General features: G+C 39.4%; 1 long non-coding RNA gene across 1 annotated transcript in view; it reads right to left on the reverse strand.

Annotated features, from left to right (window-relative positions):
* Nucleotides 1–5,023: 5,023 nt before the first annotated feature.
* Nucleotides 5,024–15,278, reverse strand: part of LOC309340257 — a 557,080-nt gene continuing 546,825 nt past the window's right edge. Inside the window, exon 5 of the long non-coding RNA XR_014155893.1 lies at nucleotides 5,024–5,075. This is a non-coding gene — a long non-coding RNA (uncharacterized lncRNA). The remainder of the gene's footprint in view (nucleotides 5,076–15,278) is intronic.

Consider the following 15,278-nt stretch of genomic DNA (forward strand, 5'->3'; position numbering starts at 1 on the left):
ATCTTGCACTGCAGGTCTGCCAATTTGCAGATGAAGCTGTCACCAGAACAACAGCTGAGAAGTAAGGGTGACATAGTCATTTAAAGGCCCATCTCTCCCCCCCCTTCCCCTAATTGGTCCAGTGGCACAGCCAGTGCTCTTGACTACAATGGTACCTTGGTTTACGAACTTCATCCGTTTCTGAAGTCCGTTCTTAAACCAAAGCGTGCTTTCCCATAGAAAGTAATGCAAAATGGATTAATCCGTTCCAGACTTTTAAAAACAACCTCTAAATCAGCAATTTAACATGAATTTTATTATCTAACAAGACCATTGAAATGAAAGCAATAATCAATGTACTGTACTATAAAATAAGTAAAACAGTATTGTAGATGATAAAAATAAAAATTAAAAAAAAAATCTTACCTGCACAGATGATAGTCGTTGTTTAGATGGGGGGGCTTTTATCCATTTCCGCAGTCACACAATCAATCAATCAATCAGTATCTGAACTGGGATCCACATAGATCCCCCCCCCCCGCTGATGCGGGAAATGCTCCCTAGAGCGTGTGCCTCCCGCAGCAGCATGGGGGGGGGGAGTTGCACGCCCACCAACCAGATGGTGGGCGGGTGCACAGCTTCCCTCCCTTGCGGCTGTGGGAAACGGTGTGACGACCCCCTTCTCTGCTGCCAGACAACGGAAATGTAGTGTTCCTAGTTCTTTTGTTGCTGAAGGATCTATTGCGATTTTCATTTTGGGGGCCAGACATATATTCTATTATTTGCATAATCGTCTCTATCCCTAATGAACTTTTTCCTTTTGTAAAATTTTAACTTCCTATTAAACTCAAGGTTCTTTATCTCTTCATCATATGTTGCTTTATCGCTCCCTTTCTTTAGGTCTTTTTGGATTTTATCTATCTCTGAGTCTGTTCTATCAACTTCAGATTTTGATTTTGCAATGATTAACTGCATTAGGTCAATCACACACCTGTTCAATATGCCCGTCCATTTCGTTATAAAATCCTCCTCTCCTTTATAAAGGCTTGGCTGTTTAATAACCCTTAAACCCCTAGGGATCATGTTCGACCTTATGCATTCTGATAGGGTTGAGGCATGCGAATATGCCATATTCTTTTCTGATTCAAATCATATAACTCCTCTATATAGTTAACCATATCACTTCCTCCTTCCACCTCTGAAGGACAACGGAAGTGTGGAACTCAAAATGGAAGTGCACCCCCAAACAGAGTACGTTCATATACCAAAAAAAATACGCAACCCGGAACACTAATTTTTGGGTTTGAAGTGTTCGTAATCCAAAAAGTTCTTTAAGTAGGCAGTTCGTAACCCCAGGTACCACTGTACGCCCTGGCTTGGCATGGGCAAAGACCTGCCCTCAGCTCATTCAGTCATGAGGAGAGTATTTCAGAGAAGAAACTCCTAGTGAATTTATCCTATAATATTATGAAGGGTACTTGCAAGTGCTATTTATTATTATTGTTCCTTAAATACAGAGAAACAAAATCATTTTATCTGGCATATGAATTAGATGGGCATTGCTAGTAGCCTTCATTATTTCAATCTATGCTAAACGTTTTCTCATTTTTCTCTGCCAACAACAGTTGTAAGAAGTACAGTAAAGGGAAGTGCACTCTATCTTTCTCATCTATCTCAGATTTTGGTAGAAAATTTGTTTTGTTTCCCCTGCCAATAATAAAAATGTTGAGGTGGTATTTTTCCCCCTTTCCTATTGTCCAAACACACACAAAATGAAACATTTCAGTGACTCTAATTCAGATGGCTTGTGAAACACAGCAATCTCTTGTGCCACATAAAGGATTTGCATAAAAATGAAAAACAGGCTGGAAAAATACCTTCAGTCCTGTTAGCATGTTGGTTATGTTCCTGCAGGGAAATCACTCAGTACACTTGGCTGATTCTTTTGTTTTACCTGGGTATGAAAGAAGTATGAGTGGTTCAGGTGTGAGTGGAGAATCCAGAGTATGGGATAAGCAGACCTTTACACAGGGGAAACTTACAGAGAGCACATTAATGCTGGATGGATATAATCTTCCCTTCAAACCACACTTTGATTTCCTTTTGCAGTTAAAGCGAAGCACCTTGTAAGAATTTTCCTTTTTTATGATTTGTATGGAGCAGGGAGATGACTGCTTGAATGTTTTGCTTATTGATCAGGCACAGAAAGACATCCAGCATGTATGTTTAATATTGTTTGAACTCGGGAGTATATAATATTTGTGAGGAGCTTAATCTTTTCAGCTTCTATGAATGAACAGAATATGAATTCTGCTATGAAATTGCGTTGCCAGTACTTGGTGGTAGAAAGAGGACATGTGGAGGGGAAAGTGATAGCCTTTGAAGAACACACGACTTTTGAAGTAGAGATAAAATGACCTAGTGAGGGAGGAAAAGGTTGAAACCAAAAAGAACGAGTGGGTGTTATAATGGGAAGAGAGCCATCTCAGTGAAGACTTTATCTGGAACACAGCTATCTGATTAACAAAGTGAATTTTAGGAAGGCAAGATGTAATATTTGAAGAAGAAACTCTTTGTGTCTTTAGGCATCTAGTTTACTCCACAGTTTTTGCTCTCCCTATGAGCAAAATGTGCTTGTTGCCTCTATGTCATACCACAGATTGGTCTACTTGGTTTCTGAAGGAGCTCTGGTACCATGTTGTGGGTTCTTTGGATGACGCTTTTTGGCAGAAATCCTAGGTGGGGAGTCCAGGGCTATACAATATATTGGATCTTCATCTCTGGGGCAACTTCTGTGACCCTGGCTATACCAACATCCTAGGCCCAATATCAGTAGTTCTAAACGGGTGCGTGCCATGGGATGTAGTTTCAGGGCATGCAGAAAAGAAAACACATGGATTTCCATAGTCTTCTCAGCTGATTCCCCAAACCTGGAGCTGACAGAAACCCCTCTTATTTCCTTTCCATTGTTCCCAATGATAGAGAAATAGGAAAAATCACTGAAAACCAGAAAAGGGACATAGGAGCCCAGCAGGACAATGGGTAAGACAATTTGACCACTTCTGATTTCCCACCACCACCTTAGGATTGCTCAGTTGTAGTATTATATTTGAACAATTAGAAAAGAGAAATCTGAACACAGAAAGAAGCAGACATTTTCTATTATTTTGTTCCTACAAGTGAGAGCACTTGGCAGCACACATTTAAAAGGGCGGTTAAACAAGTTCCCTGGAGACTTCTTGGGAAATGTTAATTTAATATGAGGTAAATTAGATACCTAAAGACATAAGTTTTTTCTTCAGACATAATGTTAATTCAAACCTAAAATGTCACAAAAGGCTGTCCTACTTGATAATGGTCTATATCCTGGTGACTAAGGTAGATGACGTTAGTTAAATCCACAGTAATCCTGTCTGTGATTCTATTTATTACTTCCTTCTTTCAGAGAGAAATTTGATTCACTGCACATTTAAAGGCAAACACAGTGAATTCACACTTCCAAAATATTAAGTGAACTTGAATACGGTCATCCTTCAAAATTTGCAAATTTCTGAATTTTACAATGCCAAGTAATGTGTACAAAAATGCATAGACTAGGCTAAAGTGTACATATCTTAGGAGGAATTTGCAATGAAATGCTGATAGATTTTCGCGAGGACTTTAAAAATACCGCAAATTACTGTGGAAATGTAGAAAACTGGAAACTAGGGGGGAAATTTGAAACTGAGCAAAAACAAAATTTATAAATTTATACATCCCTACTTGACACATATTATATAACTGAATGTTTTATATATTCCAAATAGAGGAGCTTACTGTGGGCAATGAGTTTTCTCCTCAAACTCTCTCATGTAGTTATCCCTAATAATTAAACTCAGTACTTCTAGAAAGGGGAAAAAATGCACCCACAGCTTCAGTAAGTGTTCTCTGAGGTTCAGAAGAGTTTTTAAATCCCGCAGCTAGGAAGTGTTAACTTTTGAGCCTTACACTTTACACTTCTGCAGTGGAGAAACAGAGAGACACCAGAAGCTTCAGGCGAAATTGTTTTGGATGCTAGCTCATCAGGAAGCTTCTGTTCTGAAATTCTCCACAGGGCTGACAAGAGACCTCACACAACCAAATACAATAAATCAATAAGCTTTTAGAGCTTGTTTTAAATGGAAACTATTAACGGTTGAGAAAAACATATGGGTGGAAGTAAAAGGGGGGGAAAGCAGGGAGCAAAAAATTAACAAATCAAGACACACAAATGCATGCAATAAACCAAAGCAAATAAAAACATTTGACCTTATTTTTGGCAAAACATCAAATGATGGAGAAGGGGATCAAATGACAGGAAGAACAGAGAGGAACATATTGCATAAAATATAAGGGGGAAGTAGGTCACACACAAAAACCATAATTTTAAAAATCCATGAATGTTATCAGCATTATATGCATACATTCTGTATATTCTTGTGTAAACACTCATATTTGCTTTATAAAATAAGGGAGAAAACTGCTAGCACTGTTGCCATGGTTACCACACTTAGAAATAACAGAATGGCGTCAGTGTACGTTATTTTATACCTTACAACATTTGAAGTGCATGCTATGGACTATTTTTAATACTTTGTTTTCTCAGATGCAGTACAGCTTGTGTTCCAGACAAACAGGAAAATCACAGGATTTGTGTTATCATTGGCTGCTTGAATGTAATCTGGAATGCTGGCTTTTCCAAAAGTATGCTGCCTGTTAGAAAATGTCATATAAAAACAATGCTGAATAATTACCAAGCCACTAAATAAAGCAAAATCCATTTGAAAATGACAGGGTTTTGTTTTATTTTGTTTTGTTATTTAACTTAAGATTTCTCGTGTAATAGCAATTTATAGAGTGATCCTACATATGTTTAGTCAGTAACAAGTTACACTGAGTTCAGTGGGACTTGCTCCCAGGTCTATGTGTCTATGATTGCAATGTTAGTGTTCTTGTTCAATGCAGATTCTTCAAGATTACCAGTCAGCAAATGAAATTATTTCCCCAGCATAACCTGCCAACATACTTACAGAAATTTCATGCCCAAAAGTTCCTTTCCATGTATAACACCCTGAAATCTGTGGAAGAAAGGTAAAAACCAACATGAAAAATGAAACAATATGGACAAACAAGTTACTAGATCTATCCCATCATATGATAATTGCTTTTCACTGTGATGTGGGATACACTCTTCTTCTTCAGCAGTTTTTGTGAAGCAGTGAAAAAATGGTCCACTCTTGTTTTTCTATACCCTAGTTCCAATACCAGATCCACTCCCCAATGACTGTTACCTAAAAACATCAGGAAATCCTAGGCATGCATCTTCCATGTCACATTTAGTTTGGCCCTTCTGTTAAATGTTGACCTGTTTGCAATTCATTATATCCTATGGTTTGTCAGTGACTTGTTCAGCTCTACTTGGTTATATTGGCCTATGTTCCTTATCCATCCACCCATAGATGCATAGGTACTTTCATACACGATTTCCCTTACCTTCTTTGGAAATGAATAATGAATTGATAAAACAACCTATAAGTGCTTCATATATAGAGATGATCTACACAAGAACACTACACAAACATTGGAGGTCAATTTTTTTACAATGCCGTATATTTGATTACAAACTTAAATTATTATTTCCTCAAATAATCTCAAAACAAAGCAAAACTATTGCAAAGAAAAGCAGACTGGATGCAACTTAAATATGAATGCTTGAGTCTTGTAATTAATACATGTGGGCGTTTCAGGCTAGCTAAGAGATTCCGACAGAATAAAATGTGAACAGATGAAACCTTCCCACCATTTTGTGTTTTGTTTTAGTGTTATAAAATGGCTTCTTTTGCTTTTAGAGGCTGTAAGGTACAGGAGGGGCAAGAGTTCACACAAAGGTACGTAGGGAGGAGTTATGCACAGGAGGTTTAAAAGTTTAAAATGGGATATGTTGCACAGAAGGGTGAAAAGTTCATTGTGGAAACCTGGCAATTAAAGTGAAATAAAATTTTAACCAAGACTCTCCTCTCACTCTAATTGGCTAAAAAATCAGAAGAGGGGGTGAAAAAATGTATATAATTCAAGATGCATGACAGGAAAAGGACTGAAACACAGTAAAAGAGCTGGAATGGCACATAGCAGGGAGGAGTAAGGCTGCAAAGGGACCCAGAAGTGGACCTGAAAATAGATAATATTAGCTTGTTTAGAGCAACTGGAAATACAACTAGATGAATATGTCTCTACTTATTTATTTTTATGGGTATCTACTCAAACTGCAAAATTGGTTTATTTTCCCTAAAATATATTTTTCTCAAAAAATTGTTTCACCTGTTACCTTTCTAAAATTCTAAGTAAAAGCACAGTGTGTTTGGGGGAAAGTTAGTCAAGGGTCTTTTTAATCACCTTTGTGCCTATGTGCCACACTCCTCTGCCCAAATTCCAAAAAATTAAATGGCTTTTTAATGAAAGCAACCAGGGGGACTGGAAGGTATTGAGCTGGAGGAGCAAGAAGGAGAAGGTTGGTTTGATAGCTTGCTTGGCTCTGTTTTTTACTCAATAAAATTTAGCTTGTTTGTTTTTTAAAAGCATGTGGTTCTGCCTTAGAGGCATGCTGTTGCCAACAGGCATGTTAAAGTAGTGTTCTCTTTCATAATACATTTGTATTGTTTCACTGTCCCATTTTTTGTGGATTGTTTTACTGTACACCACTTTTGCAAGTTCTGTATAAATGCCTAAAACAAAAGAAAATGGAAACCTTTCTTCTGCTTCTTCCTCTGTCCATTAGAAAAAGACAGAAACGCCCTCTGTTAGGCTGTAATCCTATATACACTTAGCTGGGCGTAAGTTCAGTTGAACTCAGTGATGCTTACTTCTGAATAAGAAAGAAAAGGATTGTACATTACACACTCCTGGACAGAAGTGGTTTACCAAATTCGAATTTTAAAACAACACATTGTAATTTTCCCCCAAAATAAAAAATGTTACCCTACTCAGAACTATATTTTGCAAAGCTGCTTCACCCACAAACCCTTCCACTACATCACACATGTTTTTTCTCTCATACTCAACCTACAAAGAGCATTCATTTTGCACAATTGGTTTTGTCAAGGACCTAACAGGGGGTGAGGTGGGGATGATAAGGATCCAAACTGCGAACAAACTGGACTGCTGCATATGTGCCAAATATAAAATGAATGGTCAATCAAGGATTAATCAATATTTTTTCCTACTGATAAAAAAATGGATGTGTCTAAACCGTGGCTTGTACCTCTAATTTCACTGCATAGAAATATCGGGACATTAACAATGGAGGCATTACAGGGGACTCGACAGAATCAGAGTTCTCTGGATAGAAAAGAATGTGTAAACTCAATGTTAGCTTTGCCCTGAATGTTGTCCAAAAGCATTGCAGGAGACATGCATTGAATGACCCACATACCCTTCATTTTCCTGCACTGCGGCTTTATGCATGCCTATTACATACTGAATTCTGTCTCATGTGTATAAATAACAAAAACACCTTCCAGCTTAGAAAGAGCCCATCCTGCTGACCTACTTGCTATAAAGGAGAGTTTGGTGCGCTGTATCCATGCATTTGAAATATGTCAGTTGAGGTAGGCATCAGATCTTCTCTCTGTGAGAAGAAGACCACTGGATTAGTGTGCCTTTCTTCCCACAGTATATTCTATTCTTTCTAGGAAACGATGTGTTGATTTAAGCATCCACAGTGATTATTGCATTGTTCCTGCTGATGAAACAGGACTGATAAATTATTTGGAATCAAGTGGATGAAGGCACAATACTGGATATGCTTAGCATGACACAGAACAGAGAAAGTCTTTCCCTCGAGCTAAAAGTTATGTCACGGCAAAATTTCTAAGACAGCATCATTATGGTTTTACTTTACGGTAACACACATCAAAGCTTACAAACTCGTTTTAGAATGCATCTGAAGTCTGAACTAAGAAAAGAGTTGGTTCATTAGCCTGAAATGTAACATAATGAAATGTAAATGCTGCCCTGTGCCCATGCTGCACTGTAAAATGTGGTTAATAGACACCACTCAAAAACAGCACATCTGTGTGTCACAATTGATGCCATGGAGAGATGTTGTGCAACTTGGTCTATAATAGGGCAGTGATGTTTTCATGGAAAACAATGAGATTTGCAGCTTTCCTTGGTGATAATGTTTTTTAAATGCCATTTTGGGAAGCCAGCCTCAAAACAAACCTCATATTAGAATGAATAATTGCATTGGAATAGTAAATAATTTATCAGAGGGATGCAAAACTGCCCAGGAAAGTATTGATTAACAATTAATTGTGACGTGGCAGCCTTTATTGTTAGCTATGTCTAGGGTTGGCATATGTCAATTCTTCATCCATATGGCGCATTGGAATTGAATATCTATGTCTGATCTCCAGGTCTGGATGCTCAAAATCTGCAAATGGCTGGAAAAGAGAGCAGATTACTAATTCTTTCGCCACTTAGCTCTCTTCTGTTGAGTGCTGGTTCAGCCCCAGAGACGCTCATGCTTAGAAGCCTGGGAGAGTAGAGACAGTTGAGGGAAAAGGGAAGTTAATTGGTTAAACCATTGTATTAACTTTCCCATCCTACTCCCTTCTCCTGTCACTTGGCTTCCTGGGACTTGTGTACATGCTAGCTTAGCTTTGTAATTGGAAAGAAAAAAAGGCTCATGTCAACATGAGCCCCAAGAGTCCAGTGAGAACAGAGCAGAGTGGGAAATAGTGGTCAAACCCCAGCTAGGATGAGCTGCAAGTTATAAAAAAATACAAAAAAAGTCTGTTAGATCAAACCAAAATTCATCTCAGCCAGAGACTGTTGGCATCATTGGATAGCCAGCAGACTCTGAAAAGCTTACATGCAAGTTGTGAAAGCAAGACATCCTCAGTTCTTTCAGCCTAGCATCTGGGACACATATTTTGCCATCTTTTGACTTGGAGGGTCTCATTTAGTTATCCTGGCTAAGTGCTGTTGATATGGCTATACTTTGTACATTTTTTTAAAAAAAGCATAAAAATAGGTTTTTATGAAAGTCAGGGGGCAGAGTCTGTTTTGGGGTAGCACCTATGGTAGCAACTATTTCTCCAGTACCTGTTTTGACTGTAGCTGATTTAGCTTTCTGTAACCAGGAAGTAATTTTTCCGACCATGATAATAAGCAAGGACAAAGAGTTTCTTTCAGTCCATAGACAAAATCTGCACTTCAAAATCAGTACTTCGAGATGATTGCTTGTAATGGCCAGATGTGGTCTGATGCATCAAACAAACAAAAAAGAAACAGTCAAACAAATAAAGCAAGCAAGCATCCTTAACACCAAGAAGGTGCACTTTTTTGTTCAAAGAGGTTATTTTAGGCACTTGTCCTACCTCACCCCTGCACAGCCAACCTTAACTGCACAACTTGTAAATATAGTTATAATATCTTGAAAACCACTGGTCTTTATATATGTACACAAGGGTTACAACTTTTTGACATCCTCATGTTCCTGTAGCTTAGATGAACTTTTGCCTAAAAACAAAGGATTGACCTTTTGAAAAAAGGTCACCCCAGAATCAATAAATCATTTTTTGTATATGAAACTATATAATGTATTATGTAAATATACATAATAATTATAATTATGTATTATAATACAGGAGAAATAGAGCTTGCAAATTTTCTAAAACTAGTAAAGTGTTTTGTACATTGTACATCACTTCTTATTGCTTAGAATAAATCAAGTTTGCCATTTGTCTTTGTTTCTGCTGCAAGCACTATAAAGTTCCCACACCACTTTGATTGCACGTTCTGTGCACTGATTACTTCTTGGTATCTGGAGGATGGATGGCTCCTGCTTCCAGTGATTCTCCAATACCCGCAATGCTTATATGGAAGCTTTCAAAATTTTTGAAAAGTTCTTGAAGTCATTTTCATTGTGTAGTAACGTTGCCTATACGGTGATTCCAACTTTTCATTCTGGGGTGACCTTTTTTCACAACTGAGAAGAATTAGTCTCCTTTATGATGCAGGAAATGGTTGGGGGGGTCAAAAGTTATAACCCTAATGTAAATATTGATAGTGGGAGTGGGCTCCAGGAAAACTCAAGGCTCATTGAGTTTCTATCCAATGATGAAAGAGTAAGTGAACATGGATGGGGAACCTGTGGTCCTCCAGATGTTGACAGAGTCCCTAGCCAGATCCAGTCACCTCTGTCAATGATAACGGATGATGGGAGTTGTAATTGAATAACATCTGGAGGGCCAAATGTTAGCCACCTTTCATTTATATAGTGTGAATTTGATGAGTATCTTTGTTATCATTAAGTCATGATGAAGATAGAAAACCAAATTGCACCTGGCATTTTTAAAGACACATATTCATTTTCAGAATTTTTAATAGCACCATTTGACATCTTCCAGAGAAATCCAGATGAGAAACTTGTGGGATGTGTGTGTGTATGTGCATGTTCATCCTTTTGAAATTGCAGACTGCAATGAAACAACAGTGTCTCTCTGTGTGAATGAGGGTTGCTTTTATTGCAAGCCCTTATTGTTCTGACTCCAACATTTCTGAGGAGCCTCATGACATCAACAATCAACAAAATGGTGGGGGGAGGTATTTAAGAAGTCATAGTACTAAGTCCTTTCTGTTCAGAAACTATCCAACAGAATACAGAGACAGCATCTATTTTAGAAAAAACCTAAGTGTCCTCAAAGGTATATTGTTTTCAAAGCACTGCTCAGGAGGGGAGAAAGAATGCAAACTTCACTTCAAACAATAATTTTTTTTTAAAAAAAAATTCTCTGTCCGGAAACTTTCTAAACTCCAGCTGACTGTTTAAATGGAGGAAATAATTTGATTTATTAATCCAAAGAGAGCAATGAGCAAGCACGCTGGAGTGCATTATGCAAGGAGCAGTGGGGTTCAGCAGTGTTAAACGACCAAAGGCATTCTGGTGTTGCAGAAGGTGAAACATTTTCTTTCTGGGATTAAGAAGTGTGAAAAGCTGCCAGCAAAAATGAGACGTGGTGTAAGCAGTCTGGTTCAAATTTCCCCCATGCATGTTTTGATCTAGAAGAGATAGTACAAGTGGTGTTAACACTCATGGTTAGGCCCCTGACAGCCATGACTGAACATGCTGCTGCTGGTGGTTTGCTATTCCTGCCTTTGTCAGTTTGCCTGATCAACATGGTTGCAACAGATGGATATGTTCATTGCAAAAAGGACTGTATTCCAACAGAGACAAATTCCAGAACAGAAGCTGTGCTGCTTTGCAGTCATAGAGACAAGAACCGCTGTGAAGCCTGTGAGACTAATTGGTTAAACCGTAGCATGGATCCACCTGCCACGCACATGTATGAATACACAGCAGTTGGAACAGAGCCGCACTGCTGAAGCTAGTAATGGAAGTATATAATGCTACTTTATTTGAATAATGATACACTGGTACCAAGCGAAGCCACTACTACCATTTTCTTTTACCCTGGAAGTTTCAGTTCATGATGGGGACGTGTTGCAGTTGCTAAGTGATGAGCAAAATGTTCTTTGCGTCTACTCAGCATTTTTCATCACCTATACAAGCATTCAATCCTAGTATGGAAAAAAGATTCCAGTTTCCTGGAATGTATCCAAATGAAGACCTGAACAGGGATGATTTCACACTGTCATTTAGTCTGAGTCAGTGGCGGAGCGTCATGCTCCAGCACTGGGGGACAGATAGCAGGCGGGGGCGGGGCTGGCGCGTGTCCTAGGGGTAGGGCGGGTATCCCATGGGTGGGGGGCAGCCACGATGGCACCCTGAGGATTGTACTGTCGGGGGCGGGGCATTCCCTCCGCACTCCTCTTCCTCTGCCAGTGGTCTGAGTCCTTCTTTGGGGGGCTCAAAGGTGCCAGGGGAAAACATCATTCTTCTCCCAGGCCTTTGCCTAATTAAACAATCTATGGCCTTTTAAACTGTGGAGAGGGGTTATTATTTTGTTTGCTAATATGTTATGTATTTTTGTATTGCAAACCACCCTGTGATCCTCAGATGAAGGGCGGTATAGAAATTTAAATAATAGTAATAGTAATAGTAATAGTAATAGTAATAATAATAATTTAACAACAACAATAATAGTTGATCCAAGCATCCTTCCAGACCCTGACAGATATACAGACTCCCACTCTTATTTCAAAGCTATTTTGTCTTTGTATCAGAAAGGCACCTGTCCAACTTGGTTGCCAATAAATAAATATTGCTACAAACATTTCTGAGATCATGGGCTTTCCAGCAAGTGGCTCTTGTCCAGGTTTGTTAATTGTCTTACTTTAAATGTTGTGAGGATATTATGCCCTTTTAAAATGTGGGGTTTTTTGTGGGGAGGGGTTATTGGGTTGTTTTTATTCTGATTATGTATTTTGTGGTTTTCTATTTTGGTTTTATTCTGTGAACCGCCCTGAAACCTCTAAGTATAGGGCGGTATAATAATAATAATAGGCTAACATATAAAAGGCCAAAATATGGCTGAGCTATAACACTACTACCAGAGCAGAAGAGATGGCCCCCAACACCATGTAGAGAGATCTGTGGTGGCCAACATAATATGGTGCTGCTTGCCCAAAGTAGGTGCCACTGCAGCATACCTGGATGGGGATGGGGAGGGGAGGGGCAGGATAGAGGCAAGGTTGGGTGGCACAGGTGGAGTCAATGTGGCACTCCTGCTGGTGCATCAGTGCAGCCCCCCCATCACCCATCCTCACCCCAGCTGCTTCCAAGTAAACCAATGCTGGTATCATAAAAGCACCTCTACAGCTCTGCACTACTACAGCAGCCAATAGTGACAGAGATCATATTGTTACAGGTTGACCACAAACTTGACATGAGCCAACAGTGTGATGCGGCAGCTAAAAAAGCCAATGCAATTCTGGGCTGCATCAATAGGAGTATAGCATCTAGATCAAGGGAAGTAATAGTGCCACTGTATTCTGCTCTGGTCAGACCTCACCTGGAGTACTGTGTCCAGTTCTGGGCACCACAGTTCAAGAAGGACACTGACAAACTGGAACGTGTCCAGAGAAGGGCAAGCAAAATGGTCAAAGGCCTGGAAACGATGCCTTATAAAGAACGGCTAAGGGAGCTGGGCATGTTTAGCCTGGAGAAGAGGAGGTTAAGGGGTGATATGATAGCCATGTTCAAATATATAAAAGGATGTCACATAGAGGAGGGAGATAGGTTGTTTTCTGCTGCTCCAGAGAAGCGGACACGGAGCAATGGTTCCAAACTACAAGAAAAAAGATTCCACCTAAACATTAGGAAGAACTTCCTGACAGTAAGAGCTGTTTTGACAGTGGAATTTGCTGCCAAGGAGTGTGGTGGAGTCTCCTTCTTTGGAGGTCTTTAAGCAGAGGCTTGACAACCATATGTCAGGAGTGCTCTGATGGTGTTTCCTGCTTGGCAGGGGGTTGGACTCGATGGCCCTTGTGGTCTCTTCCAACTCTATGATTCTATGAGGTTTGTGGGTGCTAAATGTCTGGGTTCAGTAAACCTTAGCCTTTAATTAGAGCTTGTGTGTTAGAACCAGCAAAGAGACAGACTCATGTGTGCTGAAGATAGTTCCATGTATACATCTGGTTCCATGTGTGCACCAGATGCTTCTAACCCAGGCTTCCTCAACCTCGGCTCTCCAGATGTTTTGAGACTACAATTCCCATCATCCCTGACCACTGGTCCTGCTAGCTAGGGATCATGGGAGTTGTAGGCCAAAAGCAGCTGGAAGACCAAGGTGGAGGAAGCCTGTTCTAACCCTTTATTTAGCATGTGTGAAAGACTAATTCAGTTAGGCAAACTGTCCAAGTTGTGTGTTAGATGTTTCTTAATCCTAGGAAATCAACATGAGTAAAAAGGTTAATGGAGTCGGCCCAGTTTCCTCTGAGGTGATGGCCTGGGAATGTGGAGCCAGCACAGAAAGGCATCTCAGGGTGGGCTTCAAAATAAAGCTGATCAAGCAGCAGGGTAGGGGAAAATAAATGAGAGTCATCTCCTCCAGGTCAGCATGTAAACTATCCTTCAATTGCGGGGAGGGACTGATTAGAGAAACCTAGAAGAGGGACTAGATGAACAATATTTATTTCTGGTACAAGAACAGACCAGAGCTAATTAACAAGTCTAGACACAGGAAATTTCTGAAGATGTCCAACAGTGAGAGGGGCTTTATATACTGAAATTTACCAATAATTTGGGTAATTAAGTCCTCATTTTTTTGCATCAAGTTGACATGGCAACATATTTCCTTGTGAATACATGAAGACCCAGAGTTTCAGGTCCAGATAACAGCAACTTACTCTCTGTCAGCCTAACCTGTCTCACAATTTGAAAGTATTTTTTAAATTTTTTTTAGTACATTGGAGGAAGTGGGAGATACAAATGGTACAACCACAACAAAGAAGATAATAGTCGATTGCCTTGAGAAAGATATAAGTAGAATTATTTCTAATGTCAAGAGAATCTCTGGAGTAGATTATCATAATTGTAGGACCCATTGGCAGTTTCCTGTGTGGTTTTGTAAAAGAAATAGAAAGGCTGTGTGATTCAGAAGGCCACATCTGCCCTTAAAAAGCATTTCAAAAATTTGAAAAACTAATTCTCATTGACCTAGATGGAGCCAAAGTAAGGGTTTGTCATTGATAAGTCTTCAATGGGCATGGCAATTGTTCCACAATGCAACGTCAACACAGAGTACACTACAATAACGGAATGAAACTATTCTAAAAGTATCTCAAGAGCTGCGCAGCTGTTTGAAACTACTTCTGTATTCCACATCCTGCTATTCCACTGTCAGCAGGCAAGGGTGTTTCTGAGCTCTGAGCCTTAACAGAGTTGCTGTTAAAAGAGCAAGCAGGAGTGCAAGAGTTTCTCCAAGGCATTGAGCAATCAAAAGTCAAGCTTAAATAATTAAAAGTGCAGTTCTATCTAACGCTACATCATGAAACAGCAAGCCCCCAAATCCTGGATTTTGCCTTTGCTGTAAGAGTAGACATAAAACATAAAATGTTTTCTTCATTCCTGTGTTGCGTTATGTTTACTTGCAACAAATAAGTCTAGACTATGTTGGGAATGGGTGTGGGTGTGCTAACCCATAAATCAATAAAACAAAGCACAAGATCATTGTAATAAGTCTTAGCAATACTGCAGTTTGCCTCCCCACCATTCATGCCTCCGGCTTTCAGGTACAAAAGTCTTAGCTGTGCCAATATATATTAAGTATATCTAGCTTGTCTACTTGTTAATGATTCTGTAATTGCTCCAACAC

This window comes from Podarcis erhardii, assembly GCF_964252035.2.
Source record: "Podarcis erhardii genome assembly, chromosome: 4".
NCBI lineage: Eukaryota > Metazoa > Chordata > Lepidosauria > Squamata > Lacertidae > Podarcis > Podarcis erhardii.